Source organism: Anomaloglossus baeobatrachus, unplaced genomic scaffold, assembly GCF_048569485.1.
Source record: "Anomaloglossus baeobatrachus isolate aAnoBae1 unplaced genomic scaffold, aAnoBae1.hap1 Scaffold_325, whole genome shotgun sequence".
Taxonomy (NCBI): Eukaryota; Metazoa; Chordata; class Amphibia; order Anura; family Aromobatidae; genus Anomaloglossus; species Anomaloglossus baeobatrachus.
In genome coordinates, this window is record NW_027442639.1 from 52,931 (window position 1) to 79,882 (window position 26,952).

The following is a 26,952-nucleotide window of genomic DNA, read 5'->3' on the forward strand; positions in this document are numbered from 1 at the left end:
ATTGCAGTGGGCGGCGGCTGCAAAACGCACCATTCTTCTTGTTTTGGCTCTGCAAAGCAGCCTTTTCAAGGGTTGGCTTGGGTGACAAAATGTCTTGTGTAGGCGTGGGTTTGTCTCCCTCTCGCTCTCTCTCCCTAAGATGTGTCCGGCATAGGCCAGGGTGCCACTCGAGGCCCAAACCAATTCTGGTTATCGCTTCTCGGCCTTTTGGCTAAGATCAAGTGTAGTATCTGTTCTTATCAGTTTAATATCTGATACGTCCCCTATCTGGGGACCATATATTAAATGGATTTTTAGAACAGGGAGATGGAAAAAGAGCTTGCTCTGTCCACTCCACGCATTGACCTGGTATTGCAGTACCTCCAGGAACGGTGCACCCCTTCTTAACCCAGTTTCCAAAAGCAGAACTCAATTCACCTGATTCATATTAGCCCGATTTAATGAATTGGAAGAAAGCATACGTCTTCATATGCACCTCAATTTGGCCCATTCACTTTTCACACTTCCTCCTTTTGTTTTTTATCTTTCACACTTTTGACTTTCTTTATTCATCCAAATAGCAAACTCATCACCACTCAACCTGACCAACTCGGCTATGTCCCCGTGCTGCAGTTCTCTGTCTTATCTAGATCATTTGCAATTGAATGGAATAGATCCCTTTTGGACAAAGTGGATTCACCTGCTGCTGCAGTGACCACAGGTGTGATAACATCTAGAATTGGCATCTGGTGCGATCTCTCCGCTTCCACTCCAAAGAAAGTTACCTGTTTATTCCTATCATGCATTGGTTTTTGGGGTTTTCTTTGAGTAATGATGATCTCTTTAGTAGTCTGTTGGCGCCCTCTCCTGGAGGAATAGTTTGCTTGCTCTTGGACATTCTAAAAGAGAGGTCATGATAGACATTGAGCTTCTGAGCTCAATTGGGGACAGTCATGGGTGATGAATGTTTGCAACCTACTGCGAAGCCTCATACCGCAATATAAGGAACGTCAAATACTAAGAAAGGGCGGCCTATGAAAGAATTACTACTTTCAATAAGTACACTTAAACGGCTAATTGGGAATAGAAAAACTGTAAAAAGCCCTCTGAGAAAGCCCCCCTCTAACCTTTGATAGTAAGCTTTTCTGTAGTCTGCCTGTTGATGTATTTTCCGTTTGAACTGTGCACAACATGAAGAGACGGAACACTGGCGGCTTGTCACAATGCCCCCCGATGACATCACAATAGCGCTGCTGCCTAGAAAACAAGCTGCGCAGAAGAAGTTGTTCTTTGGGTGGGAGGGTGGGCTAGTGGAAGGAGGGGGCAATCTCTTTTTTTCCCGGGTGGTAGGGGGATGACAGGAGAAGGGAAGCGGGTGGTGAGAAAGGTACAGAGGGCAGGGTTTGGGGGCTGGGAAGGAAAGGGAAAAGATTAGGGTTTGGGGATGATGAAAGGGCTTTCTACGGGTAAGGATGGCAAAGGGTGGCAGTGACGGAAAGTCAGGCAACCTGTCCTGTCCGTCTTTTTGTATCGTGAATTGGAAAGACTGCAAGGGGGAGGGGAGTTGCTTGTGCCCTAAAGGAGGAGTTATTCAGATTCATTGCAGTGGGCGGCGGCTGCAAAACGCACCATTCTTCTTGTTTTGGCTCTGCAAAGCAGCCTTTTCAAGGGTTGGCTTGGGTGACAAAATGTCTTGTGTAGGCGTGGGTTTGTCTCCCTCTCGCTCTCTCTCCCTAAGATGTGTCCGGCATAGGCCAGGGTGCCACTCGAGGCCCAAACCAATTCTGGTTATCGCTTCTCGGCCTTTTGGCTAAGATCAAGTGTAGTATCTGTTCTTATCAGTTTAATATCTGATACGTCCCCTATCTGGGGACCATATATTAAATGGATTTTTAGAACAGGGAGATGGAAAAAGAGCTTGCTCTGTCCACTCCACGCATTGACCTGGTATTGCAGTACCTCCAGGAACGGTGCACCCCTTCTTAACCCAGTTTCCAAAAGCAGAACTCAATTCACCTGATTCATATTAGCCCGATTTAATGAATTGGAAGAAAGCATACGTCTTCATATGCACCTCAATTTGGCCCATTCACTTTTCACACTTCCTCCTTTTGTTTTTTATCTTTCACACTTTTGACTTTCTTTATTCATCCAAATAGCAAACTCATCACCACTCAACCTGACCAACTCGGCTATGTCCCCGTGCTGCAGTTCTCTGTCTTATCTAGATCATTTGCAATTGAATGGAATAGATCCCTTTTGGACAAAGTGGATTCACCTGCTGCTGCAGTGACCACAGGTGTGATAACATCTAGAATTGGCATCTGGTGCGATCTCTCCGCTTCCACTCCAAAGAAAGTTACCTGTTTATTCCTATCATGCATTGGTTTTTGGGGTTTTCTTTGAGTAATGATGATCTCTTTAGTAGTCTGTTGGCGCCCTCTCCTGGAGGAATAGTTTGCTTGCTCTTGGACATTCTAAAAGAGAGGTCATGATAGACATTGAGCTTCTGAGCTCAATTGGGGACAGTCATGGGTGATGAATGTTTGCAACCTACTGCGAAGCCTCATACCGCAATATAAGGAACGTCAAATACTAAGAAAGGGCGGCCTATGAAAGAATTACTACTTTCAATAAGTACACTTAAACGGCTAATTGGGAATAGAAAAACTGTAAAAAGCCCTCTGAGAAAGCCCCCCTCTAACCTTTGATAGTAAGCTTTTCTGTAGTCTGCCTGTTGATGTATTTTCCGTTTGAACTGTGCACAACATGAAGAGACGGAACACTGGCGGCTTGTCACAATGCCCCCCGATGACATCACAATAGCGCTGCTGCCTAGAAAACAAGCTGCGCAGAAGAAGTTGTTCTTTGGGTGGGAGGGTGGGCTAGTGGAAGGAGGGGGCAATCTCTTTTTTTCCCGGGTGGTAGGGGGATGACAGGAGAAGGGAAGCGGGTGGTGAGAAAGGTACAGAGGGCAGGGTTTGGGGGCTGGGAAGGAAAGGGAAAAGATTAGGGTTTGGGGATGATGAAAGGGCTTTCTACGGGTAAGGATGGCAAAGGGTGGCAGTGACGGAAAGTCAGGCAACCTGTCCTGTCCGTCTTTTTGTATCGTGAATTGGAAAGACTGCAAGGGGGAGGGGAGTTGCTTGCGCCCTAAAGGAGGAGTTATTCAGATTCATTGCAGTGGGCGGCGGCTGCAAAACGCACCATTCTTCTTGTTTTGGCTCTGCAAAGCAGCCTTTTCAAGGGTTGGCTTGGGTGACAAAATGTCTTGTGTAGGCGTGGGTTTGTCTCCCTCTCGCTCTCTCTCCCTAAGATGTGTCCGGCATAGGCCAGGGTGCCACTCGAGGCCCAAACCAATTCTGGTTATCGCTTCTCGGCCTTTTGGCTAAGATCAAGTGTAGTATCTGTTCTTATCAGTTTAATATCTGATACGTCCCCTATCTGGGGACCATATATTAAATGGATTTTTAGAACAGGGAGATGGAAAAAGAGCTTGCTCTGTCCACTCCACGCATTGACCTGGTATTGCAGTACCTCCAGGAACGGTGCACCCCTTCTTAACCCAGTTTCCAAAAGCAGAACTCAATTCACCTGATTCATATTAGCCCGATTTAATGAATTGGAAGAAAGCATACGTCTTCATATGCACCTCAATTTGGCCCATTCACTTTTCACACTTCCTCCTTTTGTTTTTTATCTTTCACACTTTTGACTTTCTTTATTCATCCAAATAGCAAACTCATCACCACTCAACCTGACCAACTCGGCTATGTCCCCGTGCTGCAGTTCTCTGTCTTATCTAGATCATTTGCAATTGAATGGAATAGATCCCTTTTGGACAAAGTGGATTCACCTGCTGCTGCAGTGACCACAGGTGTGATAACATCTAGAATTGGCATCTGGTGCGATCTCTCCGCTTCCACTCCAAAGAAAGTTACCTGTTTATTCCTATCATGCATTGGTTTTTGGGGTTTTCTTTGAGTAATGATGATCTCTTTAGTAGTCTGTTGGCGCCCTCTCCTGGAGGAATAGTTTGCTTGCTCTTGGACATTCTAAAAGAGAGGTCATGATAGACATTGAGCTTCTGAGCTCAATTGGGGACAGTCATGGGTGATGAATGTTTGCAACCTACTGCGAAGCCTCATACCGCAATATAAGGAACGTCAAATACTAAGAAAGGGCGGCCTATGAAAGAATTACTACTTTCAATAAGTACACTTAAACGGCTAATTGGGAATAGAAAAACTGTAAAAAGCCCTCTGAGAAAGCCCCCCTCTAACCTTTGATAGTAAGCTTTTCTGTAGTCTGCCTGTTGATGTATTTTCCGTTTGAACTGTGCACAACATGAAGAGACGGAACACTGGCGGCTTGTCACAATGCCCCCCGATGACATCACAATAGCGCTGCTGCCTAGAAAACAAGCTGCGCAGAAGAAGTTGTTCTTTGGGTGGGAGGGTGGGCTAGTGGAAGGAGGGGGCAATCTCTTTTTTTCCCGGGTGGTAGGGGGATGACAGGAGAAGGGAAGCGGGTGGTGAGAAAGGTACAGAGGGCAGGGTTTGGGGGCTGGGAAGGAAAGGGAAAAGATTAGGGTTTGGGGATGATGAAAGGGCTTTCTACGGGTAAGGATGGCAAAGGGTGGCAGTGACGGAAAGTCAGGCAACCTGTCCTGTCCGTCTTTTTGTATCGTGAATTGGAAAGACTGCAAGGGGGAGGGGAGTTGCTTGCGCCCTAAAGGAGGAGTTATTCAGATTCATTGCAGTGGGCGGCGGCTGCAAAACGCACCATTCTTCTTGTTTTGGCTCTGCAAAGCAGCCTTTTCAAGGGTTGGCTTGGGTGACAAAATGTCTTGTGTAGGCGTGGGTTTGTCTCCCTCTCGCTCTCTCTCCCTAAGATGTGTCCGGCATAGGCCAGGGTGCCACTCGAGGCCCAAACCAATTCTGGTTATCGCTTCTCGGCCTTTTGGCTAAGATCAAGTGTAGTATCTGTTCTTATCAGTTTAATATCTGATACGTCCCCTATCTGGGGACCATATATTAAATGGATTTTTAGAACAGGGAGATGGAAAAAGAGCTTGCTCTGTCCACTCCACGCATTGACCTGGTATTGCAGTACCTCCAGGAACGGTGCACCCCTTCTTAACCCAGTTTCCAAAAGCAGAACTCAATTCACCTGATTCATATTAGCCCGATTTAATGAATTGGAAGAAAGCATACGTCTTCATATGCACCTCAATTTGGCCCATTCACTTTTCACACTTCCTCCTTTTGTTTTTTATCTTTCACACTTTTGACTTTCTTTATTCATCCAAATAGCAAACTCATCACCACTCAACCTGACCAACTCGGCTATGTCCCCGTGCTGCAGTTCTCTGTCTTATCTAGATCATTTGCAATTGAATGGAATAGATCCCTTTTGGACAAAGTGGATTCACCTGCTGCTGCAGTGACCACAGGTGTGATAACATCTAGAATTGGCATCTGGTGCGATCTCTCCGCTTCCACTCCAAAGAAAGTTACCTGTTTATTCCTATCATGCATTGGTTTTTGGGGTTTTCTTTGAGTAATGATGATCTCTTTAGTAGTCTGTTGGCGCCCTCTCCTGGAGGAATAGTTTGCTTGCTCTTGGACATTCTAAAAGAGAGGTCATGATAGACATTGAGCTTCTGAGCTCAATTGGGGACAGTCATGGGTGATGAATGTTTGCAACCTACTGCGAAGCCTCATACCGCAATATAAGGAACGTCAAATACTAAGAAAGGGCGGCCTATGAAAGAATTACTACTTTCAATAAGTACACTTAAACGGCTAATTGGGAATAGAAAAACTGTAAAAAGCCCTCTGAGAAAGCCCCCCTCTAACCTTTGATAGTAAGCTTTTCTGTAGTCTGCCTGTTGATGTATTTTCCGTTTGAACTGTGCACAACATGAAGAGACGGAACACTGGCGGCTTGTCACAATGCCCCCCGATGACATCACAATAGCGCTGCTGCCTAGAAAACAAGCTGCGCAGAAGAAGTTGTTCTTTGGGTGGGAGGGTGGGCTAGTGGAAGGAGGGGGCAATCTCTTTTTTTCCCGGGTGGTAGGGGGATGACAGGAGAAGGGAAGCGGGTGGTGAGAAAGGTACAGAGGGCAGGGTTTGGGGGCTGGGAAGGAAAGGGAAAAGATTAGGGTTTGGGGATGATGAAAGGGCTTTCTACGGGTAAGGATGGCAAAGGGTGGCAGTGACGGAAAGTCAGGCAACCTGTCCTGTCCGTCTTTTTGTATCGTGAATTGGAAAGACTGCAAGGGGGAGGGGAGTTGCTTGCGCCCTAAAGGAGGAGTTATTCAGATTCATTGCAGTGGGCGGCGGCTGCAAAACGCACCATTCTTGTTTTGGCTCTGCAAAGCAGCCTTTTCAAGGGTTGGCTTGGGTGACAAAATGTCTTGTGTAGGCGTGGGTTTGTCTCCCTCTCGCTCTCTCTCCCTAAGATGTGTCCGGCATAGGCCAGGGTGCCACTCGAGGCCCAAACCAATTCTGGTTATCGCTTCTCGGCCTTTTGGCTAAGATCAAGTGTAGTATCTGTTCTTATCAGTTTAATATCTGATACGTCCCCTATCTGGGGACCATATATTAAATGGATTTTTAGAACAGGGAGATGGAAAAAGAGCTTGCTCTGTCCACTCCACGCATTGACCTGGTATTGCAGTACCTCCAGGAACGGTGCACCCCTTCTTAACCCAGTTTCCAAAAGCAGAACTCAATTCACCTGATTCATATTAGCCCGATTTAATGAATTGGAAGAAAGCATACGTCTTCATATGCACCTCAATTTGGCCCATTCACTTTTCACACTTCCTCCTTTTGTTTTTTATCTTTCACACTTTTGACTTTCTTTATTCATCCAAATAGCAAACTCATCACCACTCAACCTGACCAACTCGGCTATGTCCCCGTGCTGCAGTTCTCTGTCTTATCTAGATCATTTGCAATTGAATGGAATAGATCCCTTTTGGACAAAGTGGATTCACCTGCTGCTGCAGTGACCACAGGTGTGATAACATCTAGAATTGGCATCTGGTGCGATCTCTCCGCTTCCACTCCAAAGAAAGTTACCTGTTTATTCCTATCATGCATTGGTTTTTGGGGTTTTCTTTGAGTAATGATGATCTCTTTAGTAGTCTGTTGGCGCCCTCTCCTGGAGGAATAGTTTGCTTGCTCTTGGACATTCTAAAAGAGAGGTCATGATAGACATTGAGCTTCTGAGCTCAATTGGGGACAGTCATGGGTGATGAATGTTTGCAACCTACTGCGAAGCCTCATACCGCAATATAAGGAACGTCAAATACTAAGAAAGGGCGGCCTATGAAAGAATTACTACTTTCAATAAGTACACTTAAACGGCTAATTGGGAATAGAAAAACTGTAAAAAGCCCTCTGAGAAAGCCCCCCTCTAACCTTTGATAGTAAGCTTTTCTGTAGTCTGCCTGTTGATGTATTTTCCGTTTGAACTGTGCACAACATGAAGAGACGGAACACTGGCGGCTTGTCACAATGCCCCCCGATGACATCACAATAGCGCTGCTGCCTAGAAAACAAGCTGCGCAGAAGAAGTTGTTCTTTGGGTGGGAGGGTGGGCTAGTGGAAGGAGGGGGCAATCTCTTTTTTTCCCGGGTGGTAGGGGGATGACAGGAGAAGGGAAGCGGGTGGTGAGAAAGGTACAGAGGGCAGGGTTTGGGGGCTGGGAAGGAAAGGGAAAAGATTAGGGTTTGGGGATGATGAAAGGGCTTTCTACGGGTAAGGATGGCAAAGGGTGGCAGTGACGGAAAGTCAGGCAACCTGTCCTGTCCGTCTTTTTGTATCGTGAATTGGAAAGACTGCAAGGGGGAGGGGAGTTGCTTGCGCCCTAAAGGAGGAGTTATTCAGATTCATTGCAGTGGGCGGCGGCTGCAAAACGCACCATTCTTCTTGTTTTGGCTCTGCAAAGCAGCCTTTTCAAGGGTTGGCTTGGGTGACAAAATGTCTTGTGTAGGCGTGGGTTTGTCTCCCTCTCGCTCTCTCTCCCTAAGATGTGTCCGGCATAGGCCAGGGTGCCACTCGAGGCCCAAACCAATTCTGGTTATCGCTTCTCGGCCTTTTGGCTAAGATCAAGTGTAGTATCTGTTCTTATCAGTTTAATATCTGATACGTCCCCTATCTGGGGACCATATATTAAATGGATTTTTAGAACAGGGAGATGGAAAAAGAGCTTGCTCTGTCCACTCCACGCATTGACCTGGTATTGCAGTACCTCCAGGAACGGTGCACCCCTTCTTAACCCAGTTTCCAAAAGCAGAACTCAATTCACCTGATTCATATTAGCCCGATTTAATGAATTGGAAGAAAGCATACGTCTTCATATGCACCTCAATTTGGCCCATTCACTTTTCACACTTCCTCCTTTTGTTTTTTATCTTTCACACTTTTGACTTTCTTTATTCATCCAAATAGCAAACTCATCACCACTCAACCTGACCAACTCGGCTATGTCCCCGTGCTGCAGTTCTCTGTCTTATCTAGATCATTTGCAATTGAATGGAATAGATCCCTTTTGGACAAAGTGGATTCACCTGCTGCTGCAGTGACCACAGGTGTGATAACATCTAGAATTGGCATCTGGTGCGATCTCTCCGCTTCCACTCCAAAGAAAGTTACCTGTTTATTCCTATCATGCATTGGTTTTTGGGGTTTTCTTTGAGTAATGATGATCTCTTTAGTAGTCTGTTGGCGCCCTCTCCTGGAGGAATAGTTTGCTTGCTCTTGGACATTCTAAAAGAGAGGTCATGATAGACATTGAGCTTCTGAGCTCAATTGGGGACAGTCATGGGTGATGAATGTTTGCAACCTACTGCGAAGCCTCATACCGCAATATAAGGAACGTCAAATACTAAGAAAGGGCGGCCTATGAAAGAATTACTACTTTCAATAAGTACACTTAAACGGCTAATTGGGAATAGAAAAACTGTAAAAAGCCCTCTGAGAAAGCCCCCCTCTAACCTTTGATAGTAAGCTTTTCTGTAGTCTGCCTGTTGATGTATTTTCCGTTTGAACTGTGCACAACATGAAGAGACGGAACACTGGCGGCTTGTCACAATGCCCCCCGATGACATCACAATAGCGCTGCTGCCTAGAAAACAAGCTGCGCAGAAGAAGTTGTTCTTTGGGTGGGAGGGTGGGCTAGTGGAAGGAGGGGGCAATCTCTTTTTTTCCCGGGTGGTAGGGGGATGACAGGAGAAGGGAAGCGGGTGGTGAGAAAGGTACAGAGGGCAGGGTTTGGGGGCTGGGAAGGAAAGGGAAAAGATTAGGGTTTGGGGATGATGAAAGGGCTTTCTACGGGTAAGGATGGCAAAGGGTGGCAGTGACGGAAAGTCAGGCAACCTGTCCTGTCCGTCTTTTTGTATCGTGAATTGGAAAGACTGCAAGGGGGAGGGGAGTTGCTTGCGCCCTAAAGGAGGAGTTATTCAGATTCATTGCAGTGGGCGGCGGCTGCAAAACGCACCATTCTTCTTGTTTTGGCTCTGCAAAGCAGCCTTTTCAAGGGTTGGCTTGGGTGACAAAATGTCTTGTGTAGGCGTGGGTTTGTCTCCCTCTCGCTCTCTCTCCCTAAGATGTGTCCGGCATAGGCCAGGGTGCCACTCGAGGCCCAAACCAATTCTGGTTATCGCTTCTCGGCCTTTTGGCTAAGATCAAGTGTAGTATCTGTTCTTATCAGTTTAATATCTGATACGTCCCCTATCTGGGGACCATATATTAAATGGATTTTTAGAACAGGGAGATGGAAAAAGAGCTTGCTCTGTCCACTCCACGCATTGACCTGGTATTGCAGTACCTCCAGGAACGGTGCACCCCTTCTTAACCCAGTTTCCAAAAGCAGAACTCAATTCACCTGATTCATATTAGCCCGATTTAATGAATTGGAAGAAAGCATACGTCTTCATATGCACCTCAATTTGGCCCATTCACTTTTCACACTTCCTCCTTTTGTTTTTTATCTTTCACACTTTTGACTTTCTTTATTCATCCAAATAGCAAACTCATCACCACTCAACCTGACCAACTCGGCTATGTCCCCGTGCTGCAGTTCTCTGTCTTATCTAGATCATTTGCAATTGAATGGAATAGATCCCTTTTGGACAAAGTGGATTCACCTGCTGCTGCAGTGACCACAGGTGTGATAACATCTAGAATTGGCATCTGGTGCGATCTCTCCGCTTCCACTCCAAAGAAAGTTACCTGTTTATTCCTATCATGCATTGGTTTTTGGGGTTTTCTTTGAGTAATGATGATCTCTTTAGTAGTCTGTTGGCGCCCTCTCCTGGAGGAATAGTTTGCTTGCTCTTGGACATTCTAAAAGAGAGGTCATGATAGACATTGAGCTTCTGAGCTCAATTGGGGACAGTCATGGGTGATGAATGTTTGCAACCTACTGCGAAGCCTCATACCGCAATATAAGGAACGTCAAATACTAAGAAAGGGCGGCCTATGAAAGAATTACTACTTTCAATAAGTACACTTAAACGGCTAATTGGGAATAGAAAAACTGTAAAAAGCCCTCTGAGAAAGCCCCCCTCTAACCTTTGATAGTAAGCTTTTCTGTAGTCTGCCTGTTGATGTATTTTCCGTTTGAACTGTGCACAACATGAAGAGACGGAACACTGGCGGCTTGTCACAATGCCCCCCGATGACATCACAATAGCGCTGCTGCCTAGAAAACAAGCTGCGCAGAAGAAGTTGTTCTTTGGGTGGGAGGGTGGGCTAGTGGAAGGAGGGGGCAATCTCTTTTTTTCCCGGGTGGTAGGGGGATGACAGGAGAAGGGAAGCGGGTGGTGAGAAAGGTACAGAGGGCAGGGTTTGGGGGCTGGGAAGGAAAGGGAAAAGATTAGGGTTTGGGGATGATGAAAGGGCTTTCTACGGGTAAGGATGGCAAAGGGTGGCAGTGACGGAAAGTCAGGCAACCTGTCCTGTCCGTCTTTTTGTATCGTGAATTGGAAAGACTGCAAGGGGGAGGGGAGTTGCTTGCGCCCTAAAGGAGGAGTTATTCAGATTCATTGCAGTGGGCGGCGGCTGCAAAACGCACCATTCTTCTTGTTTTGGCTCTGCAAAGCAGCCTTTTCAAGGGTTGGCTTGGGTGACAAAATGTCTTGTGTAGGCGTGGGTTTGTCTCCCTCTCGCTCTCTCTCCCTAAGATGTGTCCGGCATAGGCCAGGGTGCCACTCGAGGCCCAAACCAATTCTGGTTATCGCTTCTCGGCCTTTTGGCTAAGATCAAGTGTAGTATCTGTTCTTATCAGTTTAATATCTGATACGTCCCCTATCTGGGGACCATATATTAAATGGATTTTTAGAACAGGGAGATGGAAAAAGAGCTTGCTCTGTCCACTCCACGCATTGACCTGGTATTGCAGTACCTCCAGGAACGGTGCACCCCTTCTTAACCCAGTTTCCAAAAGCAGAACTCAATTCACCTGATTCATATTAGCCCGATTTAATGAATTGGAAGAAAGCATACGTCTTCATATGCACCTCAATTTGGCCCATTCACTTTTCACACTTCCTCCTTTTGTTTTTTATCTTTCACACTTTTGACTTTCTTTATTCATCCAAATAGCAAACTCATCACCACTCAACCTGACCAACTCGGCTATGTCCCCGTGCTGCAGTTCTCTGTCTTATCTAGATCATTTGCAATTGAATGGAATAGATCCCTTTTGGACAAAGTGGATTCACCTGCTGCTGCAGTGACCACAGGTGTGATAACATCTAGAATTGGCATCTGGTGCGATCTCTCCGCTTCCACTCCAAAGAAAGTTACCTGTTTATTCCTATCATGCATTGGTTTTTGGGGTTTTCTTTGAGTAATGATGATCTCTTTAGTAGTCTGTTGGCGCCCTCTCCTGGAGGAATAGTTTGCTTGCTCTTGGACATTCTAAAAGAGAGGTCATGATAGACATTGAGCTTCTGAGCTCAATTGGGGACAGTCATGGGTGATGAATGTTTGCAACCTACTGCGAAGCCTCATACCGCAATATAAGGAACGTCAAATACTAAGAAAGGGCGGCCTATGAAAGAATTACTACTTTCAATAAGTACACTTAAACGGCTAATTGGGAATAGAAAAACTGTAAAAAGCCCTCTGAGAAAGCCCCCCTCTAACCTTTGATAGTAAGCTTTTCTGTAGTCTGCCTGTTGATGTATTTTCCGTTTGAACTGTGCACAACATGAAGAGACGGAACACTGGCGGCTTGTCACAATGCCCCCCGATGACATCACAATAGCGCTGCTGCCTAGAAAACAAGCTGCGCAGAAGAAGTTGTTCTTTGGGTGGGAGGGTGGGCTAGTGGAAGGAGGGGGCAATCTCTTTTTTTCCCGGGTGGTAGGGGGATGACAGGAGAAGGGAAGCGGGTGGTGAGAAAGGTACAGAGGGCAGGGTTTGGGGGCTGGGAAGGAAAGGGAAAAGATTAGGGTTTGGGGATGATGAAAGGGCTTTCTACGGGTAAGGATGGCAAAGGGTGGCAGTGACGGAAAGTCAGGCAACCTGTCCTGTCCGTCTTTTTGTATCGTGAATTGGAAAGACTGCAAGGGGGAGGGGAGTTGCTTGCGCCCTAAAGGAGGAGTTATTCAGATTCATTGCAGTGGGCGGCGGCTGCAAAACGCACCATTCTTCTTGTTTTGGCTCTGCAAAGCAGCCTTTTCAAGGGTTGGCTTGGGTGACAAAATGTCTTGTGTAGGCGTGGGTTTGTCTCCCTCTCGCTCTCTCTCCCTAAGATGTGTCCGGCATAGGCCAGGGTGCCACTCGAGGCCCAAACCAATTCTGGTTATCGCTTCTCGGCCTTTTGGCTAAGATCAAGTGTAGTATCTGTTCTTATCAGTTTAATATCTGATACGTCCCCTATCTGGGGACCATATATTAAATGGATTTTTAGAACAGGGAGATGGAAAAAGAGCTTGCTCTGTCCACTCCACGCATTGACCTGGTATTGCAGTACCTCCAGGAACGGTGCACCCCTTCTTAACCCAGTTTCCAAAAGCAGAACTCAATTCACCTGATTCATATTAGCCCGATTTAATGAATTGGAAGAAAGCATACGTCTTCATATGCACCTCAATTTGGCCCATTCACTTTTCACACTTCCTCCTTTTGTTTTTTATCTTTCACACTTTTGACTTTCTTTATTCATCCAAATAGCAAACTCATCACCACTCAACCTGACCAACTCGGCTATGTCCCCGTGCTGCAGTTCTCTGTCTTATCTAGATCATTTGCAATTGAATGGAATAGATCCCTTTTGGACAAAGTGGATTCACCTGCTGCTGCAGTGACCACAGGTGTGATAACATCTAGAATTGGCATCTGGTGCGATCTCTCCGCTTCCACTCCAAAGAAAGTTACCTGTTTATTCCTATCATGCATTGGTTTTTGGGGTTTTCTTTGAGTAATGATGATCTCTTTAGTAGTCTGTTGGCGCCCTCTCCTGGAGGAATAGTTTGCTTGCTCTTGGACATTCTAAAAGAGAGGTCATGATAGACATTGAGCTTCTGAGCTCAATTGGGGACAGTCATGGGTGATGAATGTTTGCAACCTACTGCGAAGCCTCATACCGCAATATAAGGAACGTCAAATACTAAGAAAGGGCGGCCTATGAAAGAATTACTACTTTCAATAAGTACACTTAAACGGCTAATTGGGAATAGAAAAACTGTAAAAAGCCCTCTGAGAAAGCCCCCCTCTAACCTTTGATAGTAAGCTTTTCTGTAGTCTGCCTGTTGATGTATTTTCCGTTTGAACTGTGCACAACATGAAGAGACGGAACACTGGCGGCTTGTCACAATGCCCCCCGATGACATCACAATAGCGCTGCTGCCTAGAAAACAAGCTGCGCAGAAGAAGTTGTTCTTTGGGTGGGAGGGTGGGCTAGTGGAAGGAGGGGGCAATCTCTTTTTTTCCCGGGTGGTAGGGGGATGACAGGAGAAGGGAAGCGGGTGGTGAGAAAGGTACAGAGGGCAGGGTTTGGGGGCTGGGAAGGAAAGGGAAAAGATTAGGGTTTGGGGATGATGAAAGGGCTTTCTACGGGTAAGGATGGCAAAGGGTGGCAGTGACGGAAAGTCAGGCAACCTGTCCTGTCCGTCTTTTTGTATCGTGAATTGGAAAGACTGCAAGGGGGAGGGGAGTTGCTTGCGCCCTAAAGGAGGAGTTATTCAGATTCATTGCAGTGGGCGGCGGCTGCAAAACGCACCATTCTTCTTGTTTTGGCTCTGCAAAGCAGCCTTTTCAAGGGTTGGCTTGGGTGACAAAATGTCTTGTGTAGGCGTGGGTTTGTCTCCCTCTCGCTCTCTCTCCCTAAGATGTGTCCGGCATAGGCCAGGGTGCCACTCGAGGCCCAAACCAATTCTGGTTATCGCTTCTCGGCCTTTTGGCTAAGATCAAGTGTAGTATCTGTTCTTATCAGTTTAATATCTGATACGTCCCCTATCTGGGGACCATATATTAAATGGATTTTTAGAACAGGGAGATGGAAAAAGAGCTTGCTCTGTCCACTCCACGCATTGACCTGGTATTGCAGTACCTCCAGGAACGGTGCACCCCTTCTTAACCCAGTTTCCAAAAGCAGAACTCAATTCACCTGATTCATATTAGCCCGATTTAATGAATTGGAAGAAAGCATACGTCTTCATATGCACCTCAATTTGGCCCATTCACTTTTCACACTTCCTCCTTTTGTTTTTTATCTTTCACACTTTTGACTTTCTTTATTCATCCAAATAGCAAACTCATCACCACTCAACCTGACCAACTCGGCTATGTCCCCGTGCTGCAGTTCTCTGTCTTATCTAGATCATTTGCAATTGAATGGAATAGATCCCTTTTGGACAAAGTGGATTCACCTGCTGCTGCAGTGACCACAGGTGTGATAACATCTAGAATTGGCATCTGGTGCGATCTCTCCGCTTCCACTCCAAAGAAAGTTACCTGTTTATTCCTATCATGCATTGGTTTTTGGGGTTTTCTTTGAGTAATGATGATCTCTTTAGTAGTCTGTTGGCGCCCTCTCCTGGAGGAATAGTTTGCTTGCTCTTGGACATTCTAAAAGAGAGGTCATGATAGACATTGAGCTTCTGAGCTCAATTGGGGACAGTCATGGGTGATGAATGTTTGCAACCTACTGCGAAGCCTCATACCGCAATATAAGGAACGTCAAATACTAAGAAAGGGCGGCCTATGAAAGAATTACTACTTTCAATAAGTACACTTAAACGGCTAATTGGGAATAGAAAAACTGTAAAAAGCCCTCTGAGAAAGCCCCCCTCTAACCTTTGATAGTAAGCTTTTCTGTAGTCTGCCTGTTGATGTATTTTCCGTTTGAACTGTGCACAACATGAAGAGACGGAACACTGGCGGCTTGTCACAATGCCCCCCGATGACATCACAATAGCGCTGCTGCCTAGAAAACAAGCTGCGCAGAAGAAGTTGTTCTTTGGGTGGGAGGGTGGGCTAGTGGAAGGAGGGGGCAATTTCTTTTTTTCCCGGGTGGTAGGGGGATGACAGGAGAAGGGAAGCGGGTGGTGAGAAAGGTACAGAGGGCAGGGTTTGGGGGCTGGGAAGGAAAGGGAAAAGATTAGGGTTTGGGGATGATGAAAGGGCTTTCTACGGGTAAGGATGGCAAAGGGTGGCAGTGACGGAAAGTCAGGCAACCTGTCCTGTCCGTCTTTTTGTATCGTGAATTGGAAAGACTGCAAGGGGGAGGGGAGTTGCTTGCGCCCTAAAGGAGGAGTTATTCAGATTCATTGCAGTGGGCGGCGGCTGCAAAACGCACCATTCTTCTTGTTTTGGCTCTGCAAAGCAGCCTTTTCAAGGGTTGGCTTGGGTGACAAAATGTCTTGTGTAGGCGTGGGTTTGTCTCCCTCTCGCTCTCTCTCCCTAAGATGTGTCCGGCATAGGCCAGGGTGCCACTCGAGGCCCAAACCAATTCTGGTTATCGCTTCTCGGCCTTTTGGCTAAGATCAAGTGTAGTATCTGTTCTTATCAGTTTAATATCTGATACGTCCCCTATCTGGGGACCATATATTAAATGGATTTTTAGAACAGGGAGATGGAAAAAGAGCTTGCTCTGTCCACTCCACGCATTGACCTGGTATTGCAGTACCTCCAGGAACGGTGCACCCCTTCTTAACCCAGTTTCCAAAAGCAGAACTCAATTCACCTGATTCATATTAGCCCGATTTAATGAATTGGAAGAAAGCATACGTCTTCATATGCACCTCAATTTGGCCCATTCACTTTTCACACTTCCTCCTTTTGTTTTTTATCTTTCACACTTTTGACTTTCTTTATTCATCCAAATAGCAAACTCATCACCACTCAACCTGACCAACTCGGCTATGTCCCCGTGCTGCAGTTCTCTGTCTTATCTAGATCATTTGCAATTGAATGGAATAGATCCCTTTTGGACAAAGTGGATTCACCTGCTGCTGCAGTGACCACAGGTGTGATAACATCTAGAATTGGCATCTGGTGCGATCTCTCCGCTTCCACTCCAAAGAAAGTTACCTGTTTATTCCTATCATGCATTGGTTTTTGGGGTTTTCTTTGAGTAATGATGATCTCTTTAGTAGTCTGTTGGCGCCCTCTCCTGGAGGAATAGTTTGCTTGCTCTTGGACATTCTAAAAGAGAGGTCATGATAGACATTGAGCTTCTGAGCTCAATTGGGGACAGTCATGGGTGATGAATGTTTGCAACCTACTGCGAAGCCTCATACCGCAATATAAGGAACGTCAAATACTAAGAAAGGGCGGCCTATGAAAGAATTACTACTTTCAATAAGTACACTTAAACGGCTAATTGGGAATAGAAAAACTGTAAAAAGCCCTCTGAGAAAGCCCCCCTCTAACCTTTGATAGTAAGCTTTTCTGTAGTCTGCCTGTTGATGTATTTTCCGTTTGAACTGTGCACAACATGAAGAGACGGAACACTGGCGGCTTGTCACAATGCCCCCCGATGACATCACAATAGCGCTGCTGCCTAGAAAACAAGCTGCGCAGAAGAAGTTGTTCTTTGGGTGGGAGGGTGGGCTAGTGGAAGGAGGGGGCAATCTCTTTTTTTCCCGGGTGGTAGGGGGATGACAGGAGAAGGGAAGCGGGTGGTGAGAAAGGTACAGAGGGCAGGGTTTGGGGGCTGGGAAGGAAAGGGAAAAGATTAGGGTTTGGGGATGATGAAAGGGCTTTCTACGGGTAAGGATGGCAAAGGGTGGCAGTGACGGAAAGTCAGGCAACCTGTCCTGTCCGTCTTTTTGTATCGTGAATTGGAAAGACTGCAAGGGGGAGGGGAGTTGCTTGCGCCCTAAAGGAGGAGTTATTCAGATTCATTGCAGTGGGCGGCGGCTGCAAAACGCACCATTCTTCTTGTTTTGGCTCTGCAAAGCAGCCTTTTCAAGGGTTGGCTTGGGTGACAAAATGTCTTGTGTAGGCGTGGGTTTGTCTCCCTCTCGCTCTCTCTCCCTAAGATGTGTCCGGCATAGGCCAGGGTGCCACTCGAGGCCCAAACCAATTCTGGTTATCGCTTCTCGGCCTTTTGGCTAAGATCAAGTGTAGTATCTGTTCTTATCAGTTTAATATCTGATACGTCCCCTATCTGGGGACCATATATTAAATGGATTTTTAGAACAGGGAGATGGAAAAAGAGCTTGCTCTGTCCACTCCACGCATTGACCTGGTATTGCAGTACCTCCAGGAACGGTGCACCCCTTCTTAACCCAGTTTCCAAAAGCAGAACTCAATTCACCTGATTCATATTAGCCCGATTTAATGAATTGGAAGAAAGCATACGTCTTCATATGCACCTCAATTTGGCCCATTCACTTTTCACACTTCCTCCTTTTGTTTTTTATCTTTCACACTTTTGACTTTCTTTATTCATCCAAATAGCAAACTCATCACCACTCAACCTGACCAACTCGGCTATGTCCCCGTGCTGCAGTTCTCTGTCTTATCTAGATCATTTGCAATTGAATGGAATAGATCCCTTTTGGACAAAGTGGATTCACCTGCTGCTGCAGTGACCACAGGTGTGATAACATCTAGAATTGGCATCTGGTGCGATCTCTCCGCTTCCACTCCAAAGAAAGTTACCTGTTTATTCCTATCATGCATTGGTTTTTGGGGTTTTCTTTGAGTAATGATGATCTCTTTAGTAGTCTGTTGGCGCCCTCTCCTGGAGGAATAGTTTGCTTGCTCTTGGACATTCTAAAAGAGAGGTCATGATAGACATTGAGCTTCTGAGCTCAATTGGGGACAGTCATGGGTGATGAATGTTTGCAACCTACTGCGAAGCCTCATACCGCAATATAAGGAACGTCAAATACTAAGAAAGGGCGGCCTATGAAAGAATTACTACTTTCAATAAGTACACTTAAACGGCTAATTGGGAATAGAAAAACTGTAAAAAGCCCTCTGAGAAAGCCCCCCTCTAACCTTTGATAGTAAGCTTTTCTGTAGTCTGCCTGTTGATGTATTTTCCGTTTGAACTGTGCACAACATGAAGAGACGGAACACTGGCGGCTTGTCACAATGCCCCCCGATGACATCACAATAGCGCTGCTGCCTAGAAAACAAGCTGCGCAGAAGAAGTTGTTCTTTGGGTGGGAGGGTGGGCTAGTGGAAGGAGGGGGCAATCTCTTTTTTTCCCGGGTGGTAGGGGGATGACAGGAGAAGGGAAGCGGGTGGTGAGAAAGGTACAGAGGGCAGGGTTTGGGGGCTGGGAAGGAAAGGGAAAAGATTAGGGTTTGGGGATGATGAAAGGGCTTTCTACGGGTAAGGATGGCAAAGGGTGGCAGTGACGGAAAGTCAGGCAACCTGTCCTGTCCGTCTTTTTGTATCGTGAATTGGAAAGACTGCAAGGGGGAGGGGAGTTGCTTGCGCCCTAAAGGAGGAGTTATTCAGATTCATTGCAGTGGGCGGCGGCTGCAAAACGCACCATTCTTCTTGTTTTGGCTCTGCAAAGCAGCCTTTTCAAGGGTTGGCTTGGGTGACAAAATGTCTTGTGTAGGCGTGGGTTTGTCTCCCTCTCGCTCTCTCTCCCTAAGATGTGTCCGGCATAGGCCAGGGTGCCACTCGAGGCCCAAACCAATTCTGGTTATCGCTTCTCGGCCTTTTGGCTAAGATCAAGTGTAGTATCTGTTCTTATCAGTTTAATATCTGATACGTCCCCTATCTGGGGACCATATATTAAATGGATTTTTAGAACAGGGAGATGGAAAAAGAGCTTGCTCTGTCCACTCCACGCATTGACCTGGTATTGCAGTACCTCCAGGAACGGTGCACCCCTTCTTAACCCAGTTTCCAAAAGCAGAACTCAATTCACCTGATTCATATTAGCCCGATTTAATGAATTGGAAGAAAGCATACGTCTTCATATGCACCTCAATTTGGCCCATTCACTTTTCACACTTCCTCCTTTTGTTTTTTATCTTTCACACTTTTGACTTTCTTTATTCATCCAAATAGCAAACTCATCACCACTCAACCTGACCAACTCGGCTATGTCCCCGTGCTGCAGTTCTCTGTCTTATCTAGATCATTTGCAATTGAATGGAATAGATCCCTTTTGGACAAAGTGGATTCACCTGCTGCTGCAGTGACCACAGGTGTGATAACATCTAGAATTGGCATCTGGTGCGATCTCTCCGCTTCCACTCCAAAGAAAGTTACCTGTTTATTCCTATCATGCATTGGTTTTTGGGGTTTTCTTTGAGTAATGATGATCTCTTTAGTAGTCTGTTGGCGCCCTCTCCTGGAGGAATAGTTTGCTTGCTCTTGGACATTCTAAAAGAGAGGTCATGATAGACATTGAGCTTCTGAGCTCAATTGGGGACAGTCATGGGTGATGAATGTTTGCAACCTACTGCGAAGCCTCATACCGCAATATAAGGAACGTCAAATACTAAGAAAGGGCGGCCTATGAAAGAATTACTACTTTCAATAAGTACACTTAAACGGCTAATTGGGAATAGAAAAACTGTAAAAAGCCCTCTGAGAAAGCCCCCCTCTAACCTTTGATAGTAAGCTTTTCTGTAGTCTGCCTGTTGATGTATTTTCCGTTTGAACTGTGCACAACATGAAGAGACGGAACACTGGCGGCTTGTCACAATGCCCCCCGATGACATCACAATAGCGCTGCTGCCTAGAAAACAAGCTGCGCAGAAGAAGTTGTTCTTTGGGTGGGAGGGTGGGCTAGTGGAAGGAGGGGGCAATCTCTTTTTTTCCCGGGTGGTAGGGGGATGACAGGAGAAGGGAAGCGGGTGGTGAGAAAGGTACAGAGGGCAGGGTTTGGGGGCTGGGAAGGAAAGGGAAAAGATTAGGGTTTGGGGATGATGAAAGGGCTTTCTACGGGTAAGGATGGCAAAGGGTGGCAGTGACGGAAAGTCAGGCAACCTGTCCTGTCCGTCTTTTTGTATCGTGAATTGGAAAGACTGCAAGGGGGAGGGGAGTTGCTTGCGCCCTAAAGGAGGAGTTATTCAGATTCATTGCAGTGGGCGGCGGCTGCAAAACGCACCATTCTTCTTGTTTTGGCTCTGCAAAGCAGCCTTTTCAAGGGTTGGCTTGGGTGACAAAATGTCTTGTGTAGGCGTGGGTTTGTCTCCCTCTCGCTCTCTCTCCCTAAGATGTGTCCGGCATAGGCCAGGGTGCCACTCGAGGCCCAAACCAATTCTGGTTATCGCTTCTCGGCCTTTTGGCTAAGATCAAGTGTAGTATCTGTTCTTATCAGTTTAATATCTGATACGTCCCCTATCTGGGGACCATATATTAAATGGATTTTTAGAACAGGGAGATGGAAAAAGAGCTTGCTCTGTCCACTCCACGCATTGACCTGGTATTGCAGTACCTCCAGGAACGGTGCACCCCTTCTTAACCCAGTTTCCAAAAGCAGAACTCAATTCACCTGATTCATATTAGCCCGATTTAATGAATTGGAAGAAAGCATACGTCTTCATATGCACCTCAATTTGGCCCATTCACTTTTCACACTTCCTCCTTTTGTTTTTTATCTTTCACACTTTTGACTTTCTTTATTCATCCAAATAGCAAACTCATCACCACTCAACCTGACCAACTCGGCTATGTCCCCGTGCTGCAGTTCTCTGTCTTATCTAGATCATTTGCAATTGAATGGAATAGATCCCTTTTGGACAAAGTGGATTCACCTGCTGCTGCAGTGACCACAGGTGTGATAACATCTAGAATTGGCATCTGGTGCGATCTCTCCGCTTCCACTCCAAAGAAAGTTACCTGTTTATTCCTATCATGCATTGGTTTTTGGGGTTTTCTTTGAGTAATGATGATCTCTTTAGTAGTCTGTTGGCGCCCTCTCCTGGAGGAATAGTTTGCTTGCTCTTGGACATTCTAAAAGAGAGGTCATGATAGACATTGAGCTTCTGAGCTCAATTGGGGACAGTCATGGGTGATGAATGTTTGCAACCTACTGCGAAGCCTCATACCGCAATATAAGGAACGTCAAATACTAAGAAAGGGCGGCCTATGAAAGAATTACTACTTTCAATAAGTACACTTAAACGGCTAATTGGGAATAGAAAAACTGTAAAAAGCCCTCTGAGAAAGCCCCCCTCTAACCTTTGATAGTAAGCTTTTCTGTAGTCTGCCTGTTGATGTATTTTCCGTTTGAACTGTGCACAACATGAAGAGACGGAACACTGGCGGCTTGTCACAATGCCCCCCGATGACATCACAATAGCGCTGCTGCCTAGAAAACAAGCTGCGCAGAAGAAGTTGTTCTTTGGGTGGGAGGGTGGGCTAGTGGAAGGAGGGGGCAATCTCTTTTTTTCCCGGGTGGTAGGGGGATGACAGGAGAAGGGAAGCGGGTGGTGAGAAAGGTACAGAGGGCAGGGTTTGGGGGCTGGGAAGGAAAGGGAAAAGATTAGGGTTTGGGGATGATGAAAGGGCTTTCTACGGGTAAGGATGGCAAAGGGTGGCAGTGACGGAAAGTCAGGCAACCTGTCCTGTCCGTCTTTTTGTATCGTGAATTGGAAAGACTGCAAGGGGGAGGGGAGTTGCTTGCGCCCTAAAGGAGGAGTTATTCAGATTCATTGCAGTGGGCGGCGGCTGCAAAACGCACCATTCTTCTTGTTTTGGCTCTGCAAAGCAGCCTTTTCAAGGGTTGGCTTGGGTGACAAAATGTCTTGTGTAGGCGTGGGTTTGTCTCCCTCTCGCTCTCTCTCCCTAAGATGTGTCCGGCATAGGCCAGGGTGCCACTCGAGGCCCAAACCAATTCTGGTTATCGCTTCTCGGCCTTTTGGCTAAGATCAAGTGTAGTATCTGTTCTTATCAGTTTAATATCTGATACGTCCCCTATCTGGGGACCATATATTAAATGGATTTTTAGAACAGGGAGATGGAAAAAGAGCTTGCTCTGTCCACTCCACGCATTGACCTGGTATTGCAGTACCTCCAGGAACGGTGCACCCCTTCTTAACCCAGTTTCCAAAAGCAGAACTCAATTCACCTGATTCATATTAGCCCGATTTAATGAATTGGAAGAAAGCATACGTCTTCATATGCACCTCAATTTGGCCCATTCACTTTTCACACTTCCTCCTTTTGTTTTTTATCTTTCACACTTTTGACTTTCTTTATTCATCCAAATAGCAAACTCATCACCACTCAACCTGACCAACTCGGCTATGTCCCCGTGCTGCAGTTCTCTGTCTTATCTAGATCATTTGCAATTGAATGGAATAGATCCCTTTTGGACAAAGTGGATTCACCTGCTGCTGCAGTGACCACAGGTGTGATAACATCTAGAATTGGCATCTGGTGCGATCTCTCCGCTTCCACTCCAAAGAAAGTTACCTGTTTATTCCTATCATGCATTGGTTTTTGGGGTTTTCTTTGAGTAATGATGATCTCTTTAGTAGTCTGTTGGCGCCCTCTCCTGGAGGAATAGTTTGCTTGCTCTTGGACATTCTAAAAGAGAGGTCATGATAGACATTGAGCTTCTGAGCTCAATTGGGGACAGTCATGGGTGATGAATGTTTGCAACCTACTGCGAAGCCTCATACCGCAATATAAGGAACGTCAAATACTAAGAAAGGGCGGCCTATGAAAGAATTACTACTTTCAATAAGTACACTTAAACGGCTAATTGGGAATAGAAAAACTGTAAAAAGCCCTCTGAGAAAGCCCCCCTCTAACCTTTGATAGTAAGCTTTTCTGTAGTCTGCCTGTTGATGTATTTTCCGTTTGAACTGTGCACAACATGAAGAGACGGAACACTGGCGGCTTGTCACAATGCCCCCCGATGACATCACAATAGCGCTGCTGCCTAGAAAACAAGCTGCGCAGAAGAAGTTGTTCTTTGGGTGGGAGGGTGGGCTAGTGGAAGGAGGGGGCAATCTCTTTTTTTCCCGGGTGGTAGGGGGATGACAGGAGAAGGGAAGCGGGTGGTGAGAAAGGTACAGAGGGCAGGGTTTGGGGGCTGGGAAGGAAAGGGAAAAGATTAGGGTTTGGGGATGATGAAAGGGCTTTCTACGGGTAAGGATGGCAAAGGGTGGCAGTGACGGAAAGTCAGGCAACCTGTCCTGTCCGTCTTTTTGTATCGTGAATTGGAAAGACTGCAAGGGGGAGGGGAGTTGCTTGCGCCCTAAAGGAGGAGTTATTCAGATTCATTGCAGTGGGCGGCGGCTGCAAAACGCACCATTCTTCTTGTTTTGGCTCTGCAAAGCAGCCTTTTCAAGGGTTGGCTTGGGTGACAAAATGTCTTGTGTAGGCGTGGGTTTGTCTCCCTCTCGCTCTCTCTCCCTAAGATGTGTCCGGCATAGGCCAGGGTGCCACTCGAGGCCCAAACCAATTCTGGTTATCGCTTCTCGGCCTTTTGGCTAAGATCAAGTGTAGTATCTGTTCTTATCAGTTTAATATCTGATACGTCCCCTATCTGGGGACCATATATTAAATGGATTTTTAGAACAGGGAGATGGAAAAAGAGCTTGCTCTGTCCACTCCACGCATTGACCTGGTATTGCAGTACCTCCAGGAACGGTGCACCCCTTCTTAACCCAGTTTCCAAAAGCAGAACTCAATTCACCTGATTCATATTAGCCCGATTTAATGAATTGGAAGAAAGCATACGTCTTCATATGCACCTCAATTTGGCCCATTCACTTTTCACACTTCCTCCTTTTGTTTTTTATCTTTCACACTTTTGACTTTCTTTATTCATCCAAATAGCAAACTCATCACCACTCAACCTGACCAACTCGGCTATGTCCCCGTGCTGCAGTTCTCTGTCTTATCTAGATCATTTGCAATTGAATGGAATAGATCCCTTTTGGACAAAGTGGATTCACCTGCTGCTGCAGTGACCACAGGTGTGATAACATCTAGAATTGGCATCTGGTGCGATCTCTCCGCTTCCACTCCAAAGAAAGTTACCTGTTTATTCCTATCATGCATTGGTTTTTGGGGTTTTCTTTGAGTAATGATGATCTCTTTAGTAGTCTGTTGGCGCCCTCTCCTGGAGGAATAGTTTGCTTGCTCTTGGACATTCTAAAAGAGAGGTCATGATAGACATTGAGCTTCTGAGCTCAATTGGGGACAGTCATGGGTGATGAATGTTTGCAACCTACTGCGAAGCCTCATACCGCAATATAAGGAACGTCAAATACTAAGAAAGGGCGGCCTATGAAAGAATTACTACTTTCAATAAGTACACTTAAACGGCTAATTGGGAATAGAAAAACTGTAAAAAGCCCTCTGAGAAAGCCCCCCTCTAACCTTTGATAGTAAGCTTTTCTGTAGTCTGCCTGTTGATGTATTTTCCGTTTGAACTGTGCACAACATGAAGAGACGGAACACTGGCGGCTTGTCACAATGCCCCCCGATGACATCACAATAGCGCTGCTGCCTAGAAAACAAGCTGCGCAGAAGAAGTTGTTCTTTGGGTGGGAGGGTGGGCTAGTGGAAGGAGGGGGCAATCTCTTTTTTTCCCGGGTGGTAGGGGGATGACAGGAGAAGGGAAGCGGGTGGTGAGAAAGGTACAGAGGGCAGGGTTTGGGGGCTGGGAAGGAAAGGGAAAAGATTAGGGTTTGGGGATGATGAAAGGGCTTTCTACGGGTAAGGATGGCAAAGGGTGGCAGTGACGGAAAGTCAGGCAACCTGTCCTGTCCGTCTTTTTGTATCGTGAATTGGAAAGACTGCAAGGGGGAGGGGAGTTGCTTGCGCCCTAAAGGAGGAGTTATTCAGATTCATTGCAGTGGGCGGCGGCTGCAAAACGCACCATTCTTCTTGTTTTGGCTCTGCAAAGCAGCCTTTTCAAGGGTTGGCTTGGGTGACAAAATGTCTTGTGTAGGCGTGGGTTTGTCTCCCTCTCGCTCTCTCTCCCTAAGATGTGTCCGGCATAGGCCAGGGTGCCACTCGAGGCCCAAACCAATTCTGGTTATCGCTTCTCGGCCTTTTGGCTAAGATCAAGTGTAGTGTTGTTCGAAGAGGTGGTTTAAGCTCCAGGCCACCTTAGTACAATGATACAATGCACACTGGAAGGTTGCGCTTGCTAGTACTCTGGGTGGATAGTATATTCATCTAGAGGAAAACATGGCCCTACCAGGATCGAGGCTATTAGACTGAGTAAGGGTGGGGGGCTATGGTACAACGTGCCCCAGGACTGACGACCCTGGAGTGAGTCTGAGCTTGCTGGCTTGGGACCCCGGCAAGCCTTGGGCTCTGTAGCACACCGTACCTTGCCTTTTCATACTTTTTGAGCATATTATCCTATCCCGGCCTTCTGGCTAGGAAGGGAAATTTTTATAATCCCGGTCGGAGGTCTGGTCAGCTTTGGGCTGAGAAACTAACACCCGGTTGGAGGTCTGGGTCAGCTTCGGCTGAGAAACCAACACCCGGTTGGAGGTCTGGGTCAGCTTCGGCTGAGAAACCAACACCCGGTTGGAGGTCCGGTTAGCCTTGGGCTGAGAAACCAACACCGGTTGACGGTCCGGGCAGTTTCGGCTGCGAAACCAACAACTAGTAGCTCTCTACTCCACTTGGGTAAGATGCCTGGGTGGACGCTGGGAGCAACGACAAGGCTCAACCAGGCTTCGGCTTGGGGGAGCACCGAAGATCCCTGACCCTTGCTGTGGCCTTCTGGCTCGGAGGGACGGGGTTGATTTTTGGGGACCCTCTCCTCACGGTGGGGTCCACACGAATCCTAGCCTTTGCACTGTTTTTGGTGTGACTTCGGTCATGCATTTTTTGTGGTGCTTTGGAAAGCTTCATTAAATCAAAATCTGTTCTTATCAGTTTAATATCTGATACGTCCCCTATCTGGGGACCATATATTAAATGGATTTTTAGAACAGGGAGATGGAAAAAGAGCTTGCTCTGTCCACTCCACGCATTGACCTGGTATTGCAGTACCTCCAGGAACGGTGCACCCCTTCTTAACCCAGTTTCCAAAAGCAGAACTCAATTCACCTGATTCATATTAGCCCGATTTAATGAATTGGAAGAAAGCATACGTCTTCATATGCACCTCAATTTGGCCCATTCACTTTTCACACTTCCTCCTTTTGTTTTTTATCTTTCACACTTTTGACTTTCTTTATTCATCCAAATAGCAAACTCATCACCACTCAACCTGACCAACTCGGCTATGTCCCCGTGCTGCAGTTCTCTGTCTTATCTAGATCATTTGCAATTGAATGGAATAGATCCCTTTTGGACAAAGTGGATTCACCTGCTGCTGCAGTGACCACAGGTGTGATAACATCTAGAATTGGCATCTGGTGCGATCTCTCCGCTTCCACTCCAAAGAAAGTTACCTGTTTATTCCTATCATGCATTGGTTTTTGGGGTTTTCTTTGAGTAATGATGATCTCTTTAGTAGTCTGTTGGCGCCCTCTCCTGGAGGAATAGTTTGCTTGCTCTTGGACATTCTAAAAGAGAGGTCATGATAGACATT

The 26,952-nt window shown here is 46.5% G+C and overlaps 17 non-coding genes across 17 annotated transcripts; all 17 read left to right on the top strand.

The window, feature by feature from the left end:
- Positions 1–191: 191 nt before the first annotated feature.
- LOC142270168 (U2 spliceosomal RNA) lies at positions 192–382 on the top strand. The gene has a single exon (XR_012735510.1). It is a non-coding gene; the product is annotated as a U2 spliceosomal RNA (small nuclear RNA).
- A 1,387-nt stretch (positions 383–1,769) lies between these two features.
- On the top strand, positions 1,770–1,960 carry LOC142270169 (U2 spliceosomal RNA). The gene has a single exon (XR_012735511.1). It is a non-coding gene; the product is annotated as a U2 spliceosomal RNA (small nuclear RNA).
- Positions 1,961–3,347: 1,387 nt separating this feature from the next.
- On the top strand, positions 3,348–3,538 carry LOC142270170 (U2 spliceosomal RNA). The gene has a single exon (XR_012735512.1). It is a non-coding gene; the product is annotated as a U2 spliceosomal RNA (small nuclear RNA).
- A 1,387-nt stretch (positions 3,539–4,925) lies between these two features.
- LOC142270172 (U2 spliceosomal RNA) lies at positions 4,926–5,116 on the top strand. The gene has a single exon (XR_012735513.1). It is a non-coding gene; the product is annotated as a U2 spliceosomal RNA (small nuclear RNA).
- A 1,384-nt stretch (positions 5,117–6,500) lies between these two features.
- LOC142270173 (U2 spliceosomal RNA) lies at positions 6,501–6,691 on the top strand. The gene has a single exon (XR_012735514.1). It is a non-coding gene; the product is annotated as a U2 spliceosomal RNA (small nuclear RNA).
- Positions 6,692–8,078: 1,387 nt separating this feature from the next.
- LOC142270174 (U2 spliceosomal RNA) lies at positions 8,079–8,269 on the top strand. Its single transcript, XR_012735515.1, has one exon. It is a non-coding gene; the product is annotated as a U2 spliceosomal RNA (small nuclear RNA).
- Positions 8,270–9,656: 1,387 nt separating this feature from the next.
- On the top strand, positions 9,657–9,847 carry LOC142270175 (U2 spliceosomal RNA). Its single transcript, XR_012735516.1, has one exon. It is a non-coding gene; the product is annotated as a U2 spliceosomal RNA (small nuclear RNA).
- A 1,387-nt stretch (positions 9,848–11,234) lies between these two features.
- LOC142270178 (U2 spliceosomal RNA) lies at positions 11,235–11,425 on the top strand. The gene has a single exon (XR_012735518.1). It is a non-coding gene; the product is annotated as a U2 spliceosomal RNA (small nuclear RNA).
- A 1,387-nt stretch (positions 11,426–12,812) lies between these two features.
- Positions 12,813–13,003, top strand: LOC142270179 (U2 spliceosomal RNA). Its single transcript, XR_012735519.1, has one exon. It is a non-coding gene; the product is annotated as a U2 spliceosomal RNA (small nuclear RNA).
- Positions 13,004–14,390: 1,387 nt separating this feature from the next.
- LOC142270180 (U2 spliceosomal RNA) lies at positions 14,391–14,581 on the top strand. Its single transcript, XR_012735520.1, has one exon. It is a non-coding gene; the product is annotated as a U2 spliceosomal RNA (small nuclear RNA).
- A 1,387-nt stretch (positions 14,582–15,968) lies between these two features.
- On the top strand, positions 15,969–16,159 carry LOC142270181 (U2 spliceosomal RNA). Its single transcript, XR_012735521.1, has one exon. It is a non-coding gene; the product is annotated as a U2 spliceosomal RNA (small nuclear RNA).
- Positions 16,160–17,546: 1,387 nt separating this feature from the next.
- LOC142270182 (U2 spliceosomal RNA) lies at positions 17,547–17,737 on the top strand. The gene has a single exon (XR_012735522.1). It is a non-coding gene; the product is annotated as a U2 spliceosomal RNA (small nuclear RNA).
- A 1,387-nt stretch (positions 17,738–19,124) lies between these two features.
- Positions 19,125–19,315, top strand: LOC142270183 (U2 spliceosomal RNA). Its single transcript, XR_012735523.1, has one exon. It is a non-coding gene; the product is annotated as a U2 spliceosomal RNA (small nuclear RNA).
- Positions 19,316–20,702: 1,387 nt separating this feature from the next.
- Positions 20,703–20,893, top strand: LOC142270184 (U2 spliceosomal RNA). Its single transcript, XR_012735524.1, has one exon. It is a non-coding gene; the product is annotated as a U2 spliceosomal RNA (small nuclear RNA).
- Positions 20,894–22,280: 1,387 nt separating this feature from the next.
- Positions 22,281–22,471, top strand: LOC142270185 (U2 spliceosomal RNA). Its single transcript, XR_012735525.1, has one exon. It is a non-coding gene; the product is annotated as a U2 spliceosomal RNA (small nuclear RNA).
- Positions 22,472–23,858: 1,387 nt separating this feature from the next.
- LOC142270186 (U2 spliceosomal RNA) lies at positions 23,859–24,049 on the top strand. Its single transcript, XR_012735526.1, has one exon. It is a non-coding gene; the product is annotated as a U2 spliceosomal RNA (small nuclear RNA).
- Positions 24,050–26,234: 2,185 nt separating this feature from the next.
- On the top strand, positions 26,235–26,430 carry LOC142270138 (U2 spliceosomal RNA). Its single transcript, XR_012735494.1, has one exon. It is a non-coding gene; the product is annotated as a U2 spliceosomal RNA (small nuclear RNA).
- Positions 26,431–26,952: the final 522 nt, after the last annotated feature.